The following is a 12,399-nucleotide window of genomic DNA, read 5'->3' as shown; positions in this document are numbered from 1 at the left end:
TGCCTCAGGTGGCCACAAGTCATGTAAATCCTCCTTAGCTGCTAGTTTATTGGCCAAATAATTCCTAAAAGTACTGATTTTTATTTTATTTTGGTACCTTTCTAGCTTAATAATAGAGGATTATTTTCAAGATCTGTTAATAATGTGTGCTCAAGATGAAACCTTGTTGACAGCTCTATGTCTATCATACTATATGAAGTGTCACCAATGACAGACTAGCCATAATGCAACGAGTTCCAGGATTTAAAAAAAAAAATCAGTGAGTTAGCTACAAAGCAAAATGATTATAACCATTCCATTATGCAATTCAATTTTATAGATATGATTTTAACTTTACGATCTGCAGAAAAGCTATGCTCTGTTTTACCTGAAAAATATACTTTATAAACCCATGATACTGGAGTGACTATGTCAAAATAGACTGCACTATGCTAGCAGTGCCTCTCGTCAATCTGGTTTGAGTAAAACAGATAAATTACACACATGTGTTTAATACTACACACATTTTTCCTTTGTCACATTTATTCTCACTATTAAGTTCAATGAGACCATCTGGAACATGTTCTGCAGTCCCAGTGAATCCCAGTATCAAACTACACATATTACATTGTGATAAGCGACAAAGCAAACACTGTCCTGCTTTGTCTCAGGGCTTGTCTTCATTACCAGGGTAAGTCAATCTAAGTTACACTACTCCAGCTATCTGCTTAATGTAGCTGGAGTAGATATAACTTAGGTCGACTTACCCCAGTGTCTTCACTGCACTGCATTGACAGGAGACACTCTTTGGTTGACTTACCTTACTCTTCTCGGGGCTCATCTTCACCACTGGGAGATAGATGCTGCTGCAATCAATGCAGCAGAGGTCGATTTAGCCGGTCTAGTCAAGACCCACTAAATCGATGGCAGAGCACTCTCCGATCTACTCCTGCTGCAGCGTCAATCTCCCTGTAGTGAAGACAAGCCCTCACCGTGCTTACCTCCTGGAATTGCCTCTTGGGTGAGTCTTCCTCATTTTAACAGAATGATTATTAAGTTTAGCAGATTTCTCCTGTGATGTTTTGTCAAACAGAGAATGACAACAACAAAAAAGCATTTGTAACCAGGGTCCTAGTGAGGAGCCAGCTGTGGTCACTCAATTAGGGTGAACTGCAAAGAATAGGGCAGACAATTTCCAAAAAGCTGGTGGATATTCCAATACTTAGATTTACCAAGTCAGCATTAAAACAGCTTCTTTATTACCTCACTGGTTACTCAGACGTCCAAACAACACAGTTCCCTTAAAGTAATCCAGCCTCAGACTTCCATCCAGGTACCAACGTCAAATATGATGATTTCTGAAAATTTTATTTCATCATATAAAAGAAAAGGTTCTACCAATCCCAAAGGATCGGACACATTACCTCCCAGGTTAATGAATGTTTCAGATCTTACTCAAATACACGCTATAGCCAATTCTTATTAACTAAACTAAAATTTATTAAAAAACGTAAGAGAGTATGGTTAAAAGATCAATATACATACAGACATGAATTCAGTTCTTAAGATTCAGATTCATAGCAGAGATGGTGAGCTTTGTAGTTACAAAGAGTTCTTTTAGCAATAGTTCATAGGTTATAGTCCAATGTCCAAATATCATATTCAGGGTGTACCAGCATAACTGGGACCTCAGTCTTGTGACTCAAAACTACCCTGATGAAGCCTAAGCAGATCTGAGATGACAGAATCAGGACCCAAGGATCTTTTATACAATGTCATGTCTTTTGAAAAGTTGGGAGTTGAAAAGGTAATTAGCATGACTTTGAAGGAGGTATTTAGCTACAGAATTAACATAAGGCAATTTGCTTGTTCCTCCACAATTCACAGATTATTTGCTATCACGGTGGATTTGATTTAAATCATGATTTAACTCATTAGTCAGGAAGACTCAATTTAATCATGGATTTCTACATGAAAGTGCATTCTTGTTGGTTGTTATAACCTTAATACATATTCTTCACAACTCAGAGATAGATGTAGGTTTTATTTTTAGAAGGTACACACTATACATTTTTTAATTTTGAAAACTTTTCAGATTAGTTTTACAGCTATATCAGAAAAGGAATGATTCTTTGGTTATTTAATTTACCAAAGGTAATTGAAGCAGATATTTATGAAGTCATCTGGAGGTGAACTATCTCCAATTCAACAGGTTAATCATTAATATTTGGAGGATTTTCTTGCCACGCTGTATTAGAAGAGAATATCATCAGACAGACATTTAAATTGTTTTATTTAACTAAAACAACAACGTTATGTATTCTGGATTTTTTTTTCCAATAACAAACATAATATTTTAACAAAACAAGCATATGAATTCTTGAATTTAGTTAAACATTCAAGTTTTTAAAATCAGGTTTGTTTTTGTTCAAATTGTTTTTAACAAATAGTTAAATGAAATATTTTTTAAAAAAATTAAATCGACTATGTGAGCCAGGTCAACATGAGAAACTTAAAATATTGACTTCTGCAGCTAACTCGGTCATCTTCACCTTCATTTTCCTGTTTCTTCATAATCTGGAAAAGAAAAAGAAGCATTCCTGCTTTTTCAGGTCCCAAACGATTTCTCAATTTGGAATGAATTAGTCCAAAGGAAGAAAATATTCTTTTTACACCAGCAGAAGAAGCTACTGCTGTTAAAAGTGAGATTATCACTTCAACAGTCTCTGAATCCAAGTGCTTAAGTGACTTCCACCAAGTCACTGGTGTGACTTTCTTTAAAACATCATCAGCAAACATAGATTTCTTGAATGGTTCACCCTTAGCTCTGAAGTTTATTATAGTTGGCATTCTGGAGGGATGATTGCTGGATGTCCATGTCATAGCCAACTCCTTGTCTTCAGCAGTTAAGGTTTGACCCTGTTACTGAGTATTGAGAGTATTTGCAAGAAAATGAGCTGGAGATAGTGTTCGTCCCATTCGTTATTTAAATGCTTGTAATTTAACTCTGTCCTTGCATATTTCTCTTTTTAGATCTCACTCAGTGCCTTCCAAATTTCAACAGCGTCAGCAATAAAACAGCGATTTCCCTGCATTTTGTTCAAGGCTACAGAAATAGGCTTCAGGGGACTCAGCATGTGTTCAACATGTCTCTTAAGCCCAATGTTGAGAACCTTGGCTGTGACAGTGCCATCTATTTTTTCAGGATTTTGTTCACAAACTGTCATCAGATTAGGCCAGTTCTTGATGTAGTGCTCAGAACAGTCCACTGCTGAGTTCCATCTCACGTCTTGTGGGAGAGTTAGCTTGGTTCCTCCCACTTTTTTCAGAGCAGCTGCTGAAAAGTGGTTGTTATGGAAGTAATTTGCAATTTCAACAACATTCGCCTTTATTTCTGGAACACTGAAGTCTTTGGCTAGGAGATGCATCAAATGAGCACTACAACAGTATGTTATTAGCTTGGCAATGTCTTCACTCTCTTCTAAATAATTTCTTCACATCGTGTATACATTTGCAGCATTGTCTGACTAAGCTGTGTACTAGACATTTGAACTTTTTTTCACAGTTTGTTATAGCTTTTACTGCTACTTCTTGTAAGTGCTCTGCTGTGTGTGAATTTCCTGATCTATCAATTGTTTCTGTAAGGAAGACATTCCCTTCTTCTGTTGTCACACAAGCACATACAACAGGATCATTGTGGAGACTGCTCCACCCATCAAGACTCAGGTTTACAATTTCACCCTCTAGACCTTTTGCAACACTGCTCAATTTCTCTTTCGTACACTTTATCCAGCAATTTGCCTGAGACATTTGTTCCATTGGGTGACTGTATCCTGGTCTTAATGACTGAACCATGTTAATGAAGTGTGGGTTCTCAATCAAATGAAAAGGAGAGTTTGTTCCATAAACAAACTGGGTAATTTTTTCATCAATTACCTTTTTTTGTCATCTGCTGGTTCTTATCACAAACTTATCTATGGTTGTTTCTGAATGATGGAGGGTTTTTTTCTTTTTGCTACAGGTGATATACTGTGGCTATGTGACATACATGATGTGACTGAAACACTATCATTGGCAGATAACTCTGAAACTATAGAAAACGATGGTCATCTTGAAGGTGGATAGTCTTCAGAATTGTATGTTGCGGATGGTTTCTCCTAAACAAAATAAGTCAATGCAGTTATTTATTAATACCATACTGCTCATTTAGTATTACTCATTGCATTCACTGACACTCAATACTACTTTAAAGGTGAAATTGTAAAAGGAAGATCTGCTTATTTCAGCTATTTATTTTTTATCACAACTGCATCTAAACAGATAGTACCATAGAGTAACAACTATATTTTTTGCTCAAACATGAGAATTCAAGAATAGCCCAGAAGGAAGACAGGCAGTCCTTAAGGAAGAATTATGAAATAAAAAAGTTTACCAACCTGAAGATCCTGCATATTCTGACACGTTCCTTTCATCATCTTCAAGGCAGCATCCTCCTGAGAAGGAACACTTCTCATGATGTTGTTTCATTTGGGCAACCAGGCCTTGCATTTCTTTGCTGCACTGTTTGCATTTTGCATGCATGCCTGTCTTATCCACAGGTAGAGGAACTTCATTAAAATATTCCCGAACTGGGTCTCTTTTACAGCCTGCTGCCATTATAGGTTTTCCCTTCTCATGAGAGAATGGTATGGTAGATCTCAAATCAATGAAGGCTACACTCAGAAAGACCTCAAGACTTCTGGAATATGCTGCTCAAACAGTTTCCCTGTTGTTTCTACTGCCTGTCCCTCACTTCTCACATTTATCTCAAGACTTCTTCTCCTTGTCCAGATCTCTTCCGCCCCCAACAATCTTCTATTCAATGAACTTTTTGAAACTTTGCACTTTTAGAAAGAGATAAGGGATTGACTTTGTGTACACAAATTTGCAGAGGAACAATAGGTTTGAGGTCTGTTATTTCTCACCTCTATATATTATTTATTTATTGAAAAACATTTTTGCTGTTAACAAGCATGTTATCTCTGGAGACACAAATCCACACTTTGAGAACTGCAAAACTAAGCATCTCTCATGGTATCTTCTAGACTGAGCACTGAGATAGAAAGATTAACTTAAATAATCTATACAGTAGCCCCTGGAACCCCATCAGATTGGGTCCCTAATCCATGAACTATTGTAACTCATTTACAAAATTTTTTTAAACATTACATGAATATATTGTCTCATACTATGGAATTAGAATTTATAATCCCTATTCCATAATGAGATATCTTTGAGCTATAATGTATCTTAATTAAAACTATCTTTAGGATTGTTTTTTTTTTCATAAAAATGCTTTTTGAGGAAAAAACCTATTTAAATAAAAAAATTGATTATATCCACCCTGTTTGCTATACATTTCAAAGAGAGATGAATACTGAGATATCCCGTGTTTACAATTCATTTAAATGATAGGATGTTCTTTTGACCTCTGAATTATCAGAATTACAGCATATACAGGGACTGTTGATTACATTGTCGGACCCTACTCATATATATGTAAATACACAAAAACACAATCATTACCTCCTCACATGTCTTTTGAGGGTTATTTAGTTAGCGGGATGCTTAACCCTTTCTAGTCATGCATCACAGCATGACAAACAACTACTCTTTTTTTGCAATACAACCAGTGAAAACAAGCCACCTCAAAAGTTTAGAAGTACATCTCCCTGATGTCATGTCTCAGCTAACGCTGGGCCTCATCCTCCAAACACTTATTACACAGCATAGTCCCAACTATTGTGATTAGTCACACTGGCATCAAAAAGAATAATTCCGTGACTTCAATGGGCTCACAGTCATAGGAACTACACTTAATAGTTAAAAGAAAAGGAGGACTTGTGGCACCTTAGAGACTAACAAGTCCTCCTTTTCTTTTTGCGAATACAGACTAACACAGCTGTTCCTCTGAAACTTAATAGTTAGAATTTGCAGAATTGTAAACTGTAAACTCTCAGAGTTAGCAGTATGTCTCTCCTCTTTCTGAGGAGCATCCAAGTTACCCATGACACCAGCTACAAATGCTAAATAGTAATTATTACTATTAATAAAAGTAAAAAAATGTTAGAACAGCATTAAGGTTGCTATGGAAAGCACTCAAGTCAGAAAATGCCAACGTTAGGGTTGACTGCATATCCTTCCCTTTGCCCTAGGTGCACATTCACTACGACACATTCTTTAATTACAAGACAATATATTATTTCTGCCAGTTCACTGTCTCATTCAGTGAGCAGGTCACATGGTGCTCCACAGAGGGGAGAGTTGTTCAATATTTATTTGTATCCTCAGTGTTCAATAAGGAAAGGTCATCTCATGCACTGTACAAGACAGGCTGTCTCTAGACACCTACACAGCCAAGCTTCCTTCACTACACAATGCCCATCCAAAGCTGAACATAGTTGCAAACAAAAAAGGCCTTTGAAAGTGATACTCTAGCTGTTGCTCCATGCGGCAGCTATAACAGCAGCAATCATAAGTGGACACAGAACACTAATTAAATCATAGCAAGAATTAAATATACTTACAGAATTCACTCATGCCTAATCAAAGAGAAATAAAACTTCAATTTAAAACATTCATCCATTAGTAACTTTCCCAAAAGAAAGTTGTGTCACAAACTGAGAAAAAGGCAGGAAATTTAAAATGAAGGTGACTACTACTCCCTAACTCTGGGGAGAAAAGGCAAAGTACAGTATCATTTAAGAGTTTAACTGAGCAGGGTTGGGGTTTTTTTTTCAATTTTGGCAGCCAATTATTTTTAAATGACCCAGTCTATTGGATCAAACAGCCCACATTTTCAGATTGATGGATTTATTTTTTAAACTCAAAAAGTAGCTCATGAAAAGACTGAAGGTCCTGAAGGCTGAAGTCTTGTATTTATTCCCAGAGCAGGTGACGCACACTCAGTGGCATTCCCCATGCTGCCACACAAATATACCTAAACCACGTCCTACAGGGGCGATCGAGTTGGATTGCTGAGCAAGGAAACTGCCTGCTGCTGTTTGTTTCTATTGTGTTCAAGGAATCAGGGCTTTGTGTACATTTTTGTAGATACACAGGATTGAATTACAGAAGTACCTGACTTGCATCATCAGTTTCTCCTGCTAACAGAAGCAACCCGTCACGGCCCAGAATATTGGCTAATCACTCAGGCCAAAAAGGGCAACAATACAAATAGAATCTTATGAGGGTCAAGGGGAAAGAATTGTCATGAAGTAAGTGCTGGCTGGGACCAGGGATGGGGCTATTGATGTGTACCTGTAAAAGAGGGGTATTTTTGTTCCCTTATGAACTCAGAGACTGTTTGAACTATTGATTCCTAGCTCTACCCTGTTCCAGCCAGTTCTCTGATTTTTGCTCTGTGGTAGCAGCTCACCATTTGTGGTGACTGCTCCTTTGCAGGATTAGCATAATTGGTATGTGTACTTCCCAGCAGCACAATAATAATTGTAATGTAAAGTGGGAATGGTAGTGTGACACTTCACTCCATATTCTTTATGAAAATATACTTATGATATGAATATGACATAACTGAGATATATTTTATGCAAGATGGCTCATGTGAGATATCATTGGAAAGGTTATGATTTACTGAATGTGATTATCCAATCTGTATTCCTTTATCATTTCTGTATCTGAAATTAGGAATACTGACTATGTATCTGTATTTCAACTATGCTGCTTTGGGTGATGCCCACTGCTAACACTTCAAGTACTACAATGGAAAAGCCAGACAGGGCGGCTGGCCCATCAGCGAGGACAATGGACTGTGAAAAGGCTTGGCCTTCCTGCCAATGCTCCATACTGCCACTGACTCATGGATGCTGTGACACTACTAGGTCAGGTGGTCTTGTCACCTGATACTAAACATTACCTAGGACTTCTTGTAACTTTCCACTGGAAGGGAGGGGGGGGGGGTCAAGTTTGGGAAACAAATCCTATTTAAGGGGGGAGGGGGAATAAGGCAAAGGGGGCTCCTCCTCTTCATGGCCTGTCTGCCCAAGAAGAGAGACTGCTAAAGCAACCTGAAGGGAAGGCAAGGGGGGAGTCCAGACTGAGATAGGTGTCCAGTCTGAAAATATAACTGGAACTCTGAACCACAGAAACTTTGCAACCTGCCTAAAATAATATTTAGGATAAGAAATTACATTTTGTAAGCTGTTTCTTAAGTATATTGAGCTTAGCTTGCGGATTTTGCTTTAGTTGGTCAGTAATCTGCTTTGTTCTGTCTATTATCTCTTATATTCACTTTTGTAGTTAATAAAATTTGTTTTGTTTATTATCAGAAACAGTTTCTGTAATTTCTAATGGGGGGGGGCTGCAAGAATTTGTGCATATCTCCTTCCACACTGAGGGAGGGGGCAAATTTATAAAACCTTTTGGTTTGTACCCCTTAAAGGGAATGGACAGCAGGGTGTTGGGGCAAGCCCCTGAGGCTGAATCATTCCAAAGCAGATCTCTGTCTCTCTGTGCAGCTGGGTGTGGCCCTGCCTGTGTGCTTGGTTGGAAAAGGCTTGTGAGCCTCACCCAGCAAGGCCAGGTAAAGGGGACCCAGGCTGGCAGAACAGTCTGACTCAATTAAATCCCAGCACATGAGGTGACACCCCAAAGGGCCCACACCCTTACAGGTAGGTTTTACAATTTAATAATTACTGCACAATAGCTGCAGAAATATCCAAACCATGGCACTTGGAAATCACCATTTACAGTGCTTCAGTGAAGAGCCAGAGTAACAGGTAATGAAGCCCAGGGAAGTAGAAAAAGGGGAGGAACATATGGCTCAGGGCTGTCCTATTATATTTTAAATATAAAACCTGAAAAGATTCTGAGTGCCCTCAACTCTTATTGACTTCAGTGGAGGTGCTGTATGCATGCAACTCCTATGGACTTCAATGGAAGTTGACAGTCTCAGCTGAACACAATTACTAATCTGACTAAAACAAACAATAAAAAAATCTTTGAGCAAACACTGAAGTGGGCATTTCAGCGTTAATGAAAATTATATTGAATTTTCTTTCTTTAGTTTTATTCATACTATGCAAACATCTAGCCAATGCAAACAGCACTTTACATATAGACATAGCAGTCTAAACTAAAACAGCATTTTGCAATAAAACTCTTGTTTATTGAAGCAGCGATGAACACATCATGTGACCTTTCATTTTTAGGATAAGAGAATTGGATTGGCTTGCCAGCATTTTAAATGACTTGGTTTTGAAAGGTAAACAAGTCTCACTTTTACTTGACTGGTGCCCAATAAATCAACTGAGGATAAAGAACTATAAAGAATTTCTAGACAAATAGCTTGCTCTAGAGCCCAGCTACTTCAGGCATGCATATTTCTGTATAGTGTTTTGTGAAGCCAGCTACACTTCCCAGCACACATTTGCAATCGATTTGGTGTCCTAAAGTACAACAGAACTTTTCCTTTTCCTCCAAACTGAGGGTCTGCTTCTGCACTTCTTACTCCAAGAAAACTCTTGACGACTTCAAGAGGAATTTTTCCTGGGTAAGAGGACAAGATCAGGGCCCCTGATTGTAATTTCCTTTAAGGGTAAATCTTATAGAATGTAATGTCAACTCTGACAGCAAAAACTGACAAATGTAAATAAAAGATGTAGAGTACAGATCAGGCATAAAATACAGATCTGAATAAACAGATCTTTATTTATGGTTAATTTTGTAAAGACTTTTCTGTTAGGGAGGAAGAAGAGAGAATCTGTGTTTCAGTCATACTAGAACAATCAGCTATTAAATTTTATTATTTTTATTACGCAGGTTTGAAAAATTTAAATCAGTAATAGTCATGGAGTGATGTGCCACTTGGGATAAACAATAAGCACCAACTAAAGTTCACATTGTAACTCATGCCATGTGAAACTCACCATGCTTCATAATTTGTTATGAACTCCAAACTCATACTAAATTCACAGAAAAGTTCACAGACCTTTCTTGTGAACCTGGGCTGATATAGAAGTTTGCACCTTGGGATAATTTTGTTGCAAAATCAACAGTTCGTGGTTGACTGACTTTTGCTTTGAGATTGTAGGCCCATTCAAATGTGGAAAACAAATAAAATGGGGAGGATATGAAGCCACATGGATCTAAAATATATATGATCCTCTGCAAATGAAATTTGCTGAATTTTACTTAGCTCTAGAATCAACCTGAACTTGTACTCCAAAACAAATTGAATTTTTTTGGTGGACTGAGACATCCAACAGATTTTATCACCATCACGAACATTCAGTAATAAATCAAACATATATTCAGGGTCAGGTCATAATTTGCACTTCCGTTGCACTCATTGTAACAAACGGAAGTTGTCAATAATTCAAAGTTAGACTATATCGGTACCAAGTCATTATCTACTGATCTCACATTAGAACCATAGTTTACATTAACTAATTTGATGGAGTAGTTAAATCAGCTCCATGGTTACACTGGAATCTATAATGCAGAGCACTGGATTTTTCAGTTGACACTATGTGGAACCTGCATTCAAAATTATAGTGGGGATGAGAGTGTGTAGTGTGCCTGCTGTTCCTTTAATACTTTCCTTACCATCAGGGCACACTACAGATCCAAAGTTGAGTCCTCTTATTAAAAATCCCACCACCATTCAAATATCTTTCTTTAGACAGATCATGACAAGCAGAGATGCTTGGACAACAGAGTCAAAGGAAGAATTTTACTACAGCTTTTTACATTTGCTATGACTATGGCCTATGCACTGAGTGTCACCATATCAACAAGAGGCCATCTGGTTGTGGTCAATAAACAGGAAAAAACCCTGTAAAACTGATTTTCCCACAGGGCACTCTGGCTTTAAAAATAAATAACTATGATCCAAACACGGCAAAGGGAGCATCTCAAAAAGCAGGTGTCATTGATAGATCATTCCAATCCATTTCTACACCTTATCTAATGTATTCACATTTTCTGTTTAAAACCTACCGACAGCCCTTAGAGCTGTGTTGTGGAGGCTAATATTCACAGTCAAATTTTGTGTTCTCAATTGATCCATGAACGTAATTAAAACTAAATATGCCTCAGGGCAGCATTTTGCCAAATACTAAGCTTTTCCCAGATCTGATAGACCTTGCAGGTCTAACCTCACCCACTTCCACCTCCCCAACTAATTTGTATAGTTTTAAAATTCTGTAGCAGACCACAGACCAGCCTTTCCATCTCTCACTCTGTCACATTCTCTCTCCCACCCACCCACTCCCTCTCTCTCCCTCTCTCATGGCTCCTGCCTTACACGCAGTCCTGCAACATCCTAACTAGCTTTGTGACTAGGCAGTAGAAAGCTAGGGGCAAGCCTCATTAGCAAGCAAAGCAGGTTCCAGTGACAACCAACTATATGCAAAATTAGTTGCTGGGGTGGGAGATGCAGTCAGCTCCTTCACAGGCAGCCACTGACCTATTCAAATAAAACATCTCCTCACACATCACTAAGTGTGAGGTAAAAACCCCTGAAGGGCTGGTTGTATGTCTTCTCTTCAGCTCCTAGAAATGTTTTTCTTTTAAATGTTAATGACACTTTTTCACAGAGAATCTTGGCTTGTGATTTATGTGGTGACCACTAGGAAACTTCAGAGGAGGATGGGAGTACTCCAAGTTTTTGTGGTTTAAAATAAAATAAAAAAAGAGGGAGCGAGGGAGAAAACACCATCTTCCATTCGTATTCCTCTCACATTCAGATTTGATTAACAAATATTGAGAAAAATCATTTCAGGCCTATTTGTGTTCAGATTCAAACTCTTCTATATTTAGCTCTCAGACTGAGCAATTTTTCATAGGTCACCTGCACTATTTGCAAATATTATTTATAACATGGTTAGAGCTGGCAGTTGGTTCATTTCAATTGCATTCTTTTTTAAATCTCACTATAAGTGTTGTTATAAGTCCTTTGATACAATGGGCCAAATCCTGACTTTCCAACCCTGGAATAGAAAATGAAGTTTATAATCCTCAACCTTGGAATTGCACTGAGATTGCACATTAAGTGCGGCCAGAGTTTAGCCCATACTATCAAAGGACCTTTCTCTTAAGGAACAATACATGATTACAGCTCAGGTACCTTTATCTTACAAGAATAGGTAGCTTTTATTCCTTCCTCTCTGAAGGATACCCTGAACTTTTTGCAGAGCCTCAAGATTTCCCTTCCCCACCAATTTTCTCCTCTATGGTGATGAATTTTAAAAGCAAAAAGAAAAGGAGGACTTGTGGCACCTTAGAGACTAACAACTTTATTTGAGCATAAGCTTTTGTGAGCTACAGCTCACTTCATCGGATGCTTAGCTCACGACAGCTTCTGCTCAAATAAAGTTGTTAGTCTCTAAGTTGCCACAAGTCCTCCTTTTCTTTCTGCGG

At 38.0% G+C, this 12,399-nt stretch overlaps 2 protein-coding genes across 7 annotated transcripts in view; one reads left to right on the top strand and one right to left on the bottom strand.

Annotated features, from left to right (window-relative positions):
* The window catches only part of LYRM2 (LYR motif containing 2), a 62,249-nt gene extending 54,322 nt beyond the window's left edge, over window positions 1-7,927 (top strand). For all 3 annotated transcript variants that reach the window (XR_013635554.1, XR_013635551.1, XR_013635549.1), the window contains one exon: window positions 7,666-7,927. The gene's annotated coding sequence lies outside the window, so the exon portion shown is untranslated. The remainder of the gene's footprint in view (window positions 1-7,665) is intronic.
* The window catches only part of ANKRD6 (ankyrin repeat domain 6), a 171,513-nt gene that overhangs the window by 44,527 nt on the left and 114,587 nt on the right, over window positions 1-12,399 (bottom strand). The gene's annotated exons all lie outside the window — the stretch shown is intronic.

This window comes from Lepidochelys kempii, chromosome 3 (genome assembly GCF_965140285.1).
Source record: "Lepidochelys kempii isolate rLepKem1 chromosome 3, rLepKem1.hap1, whole genome shotgun sequence".
Classification (NCBI taxonomy): Eukaryota; Metazoa; Chordata; order Testudines; family Cheloniidae; genus Lepidochelys; species Lepidochelys kempii.
Note: the sequence above shows the minus strand (reverse complement) of the source record. Positions and strands in the feature narration are given on the sequence as shown.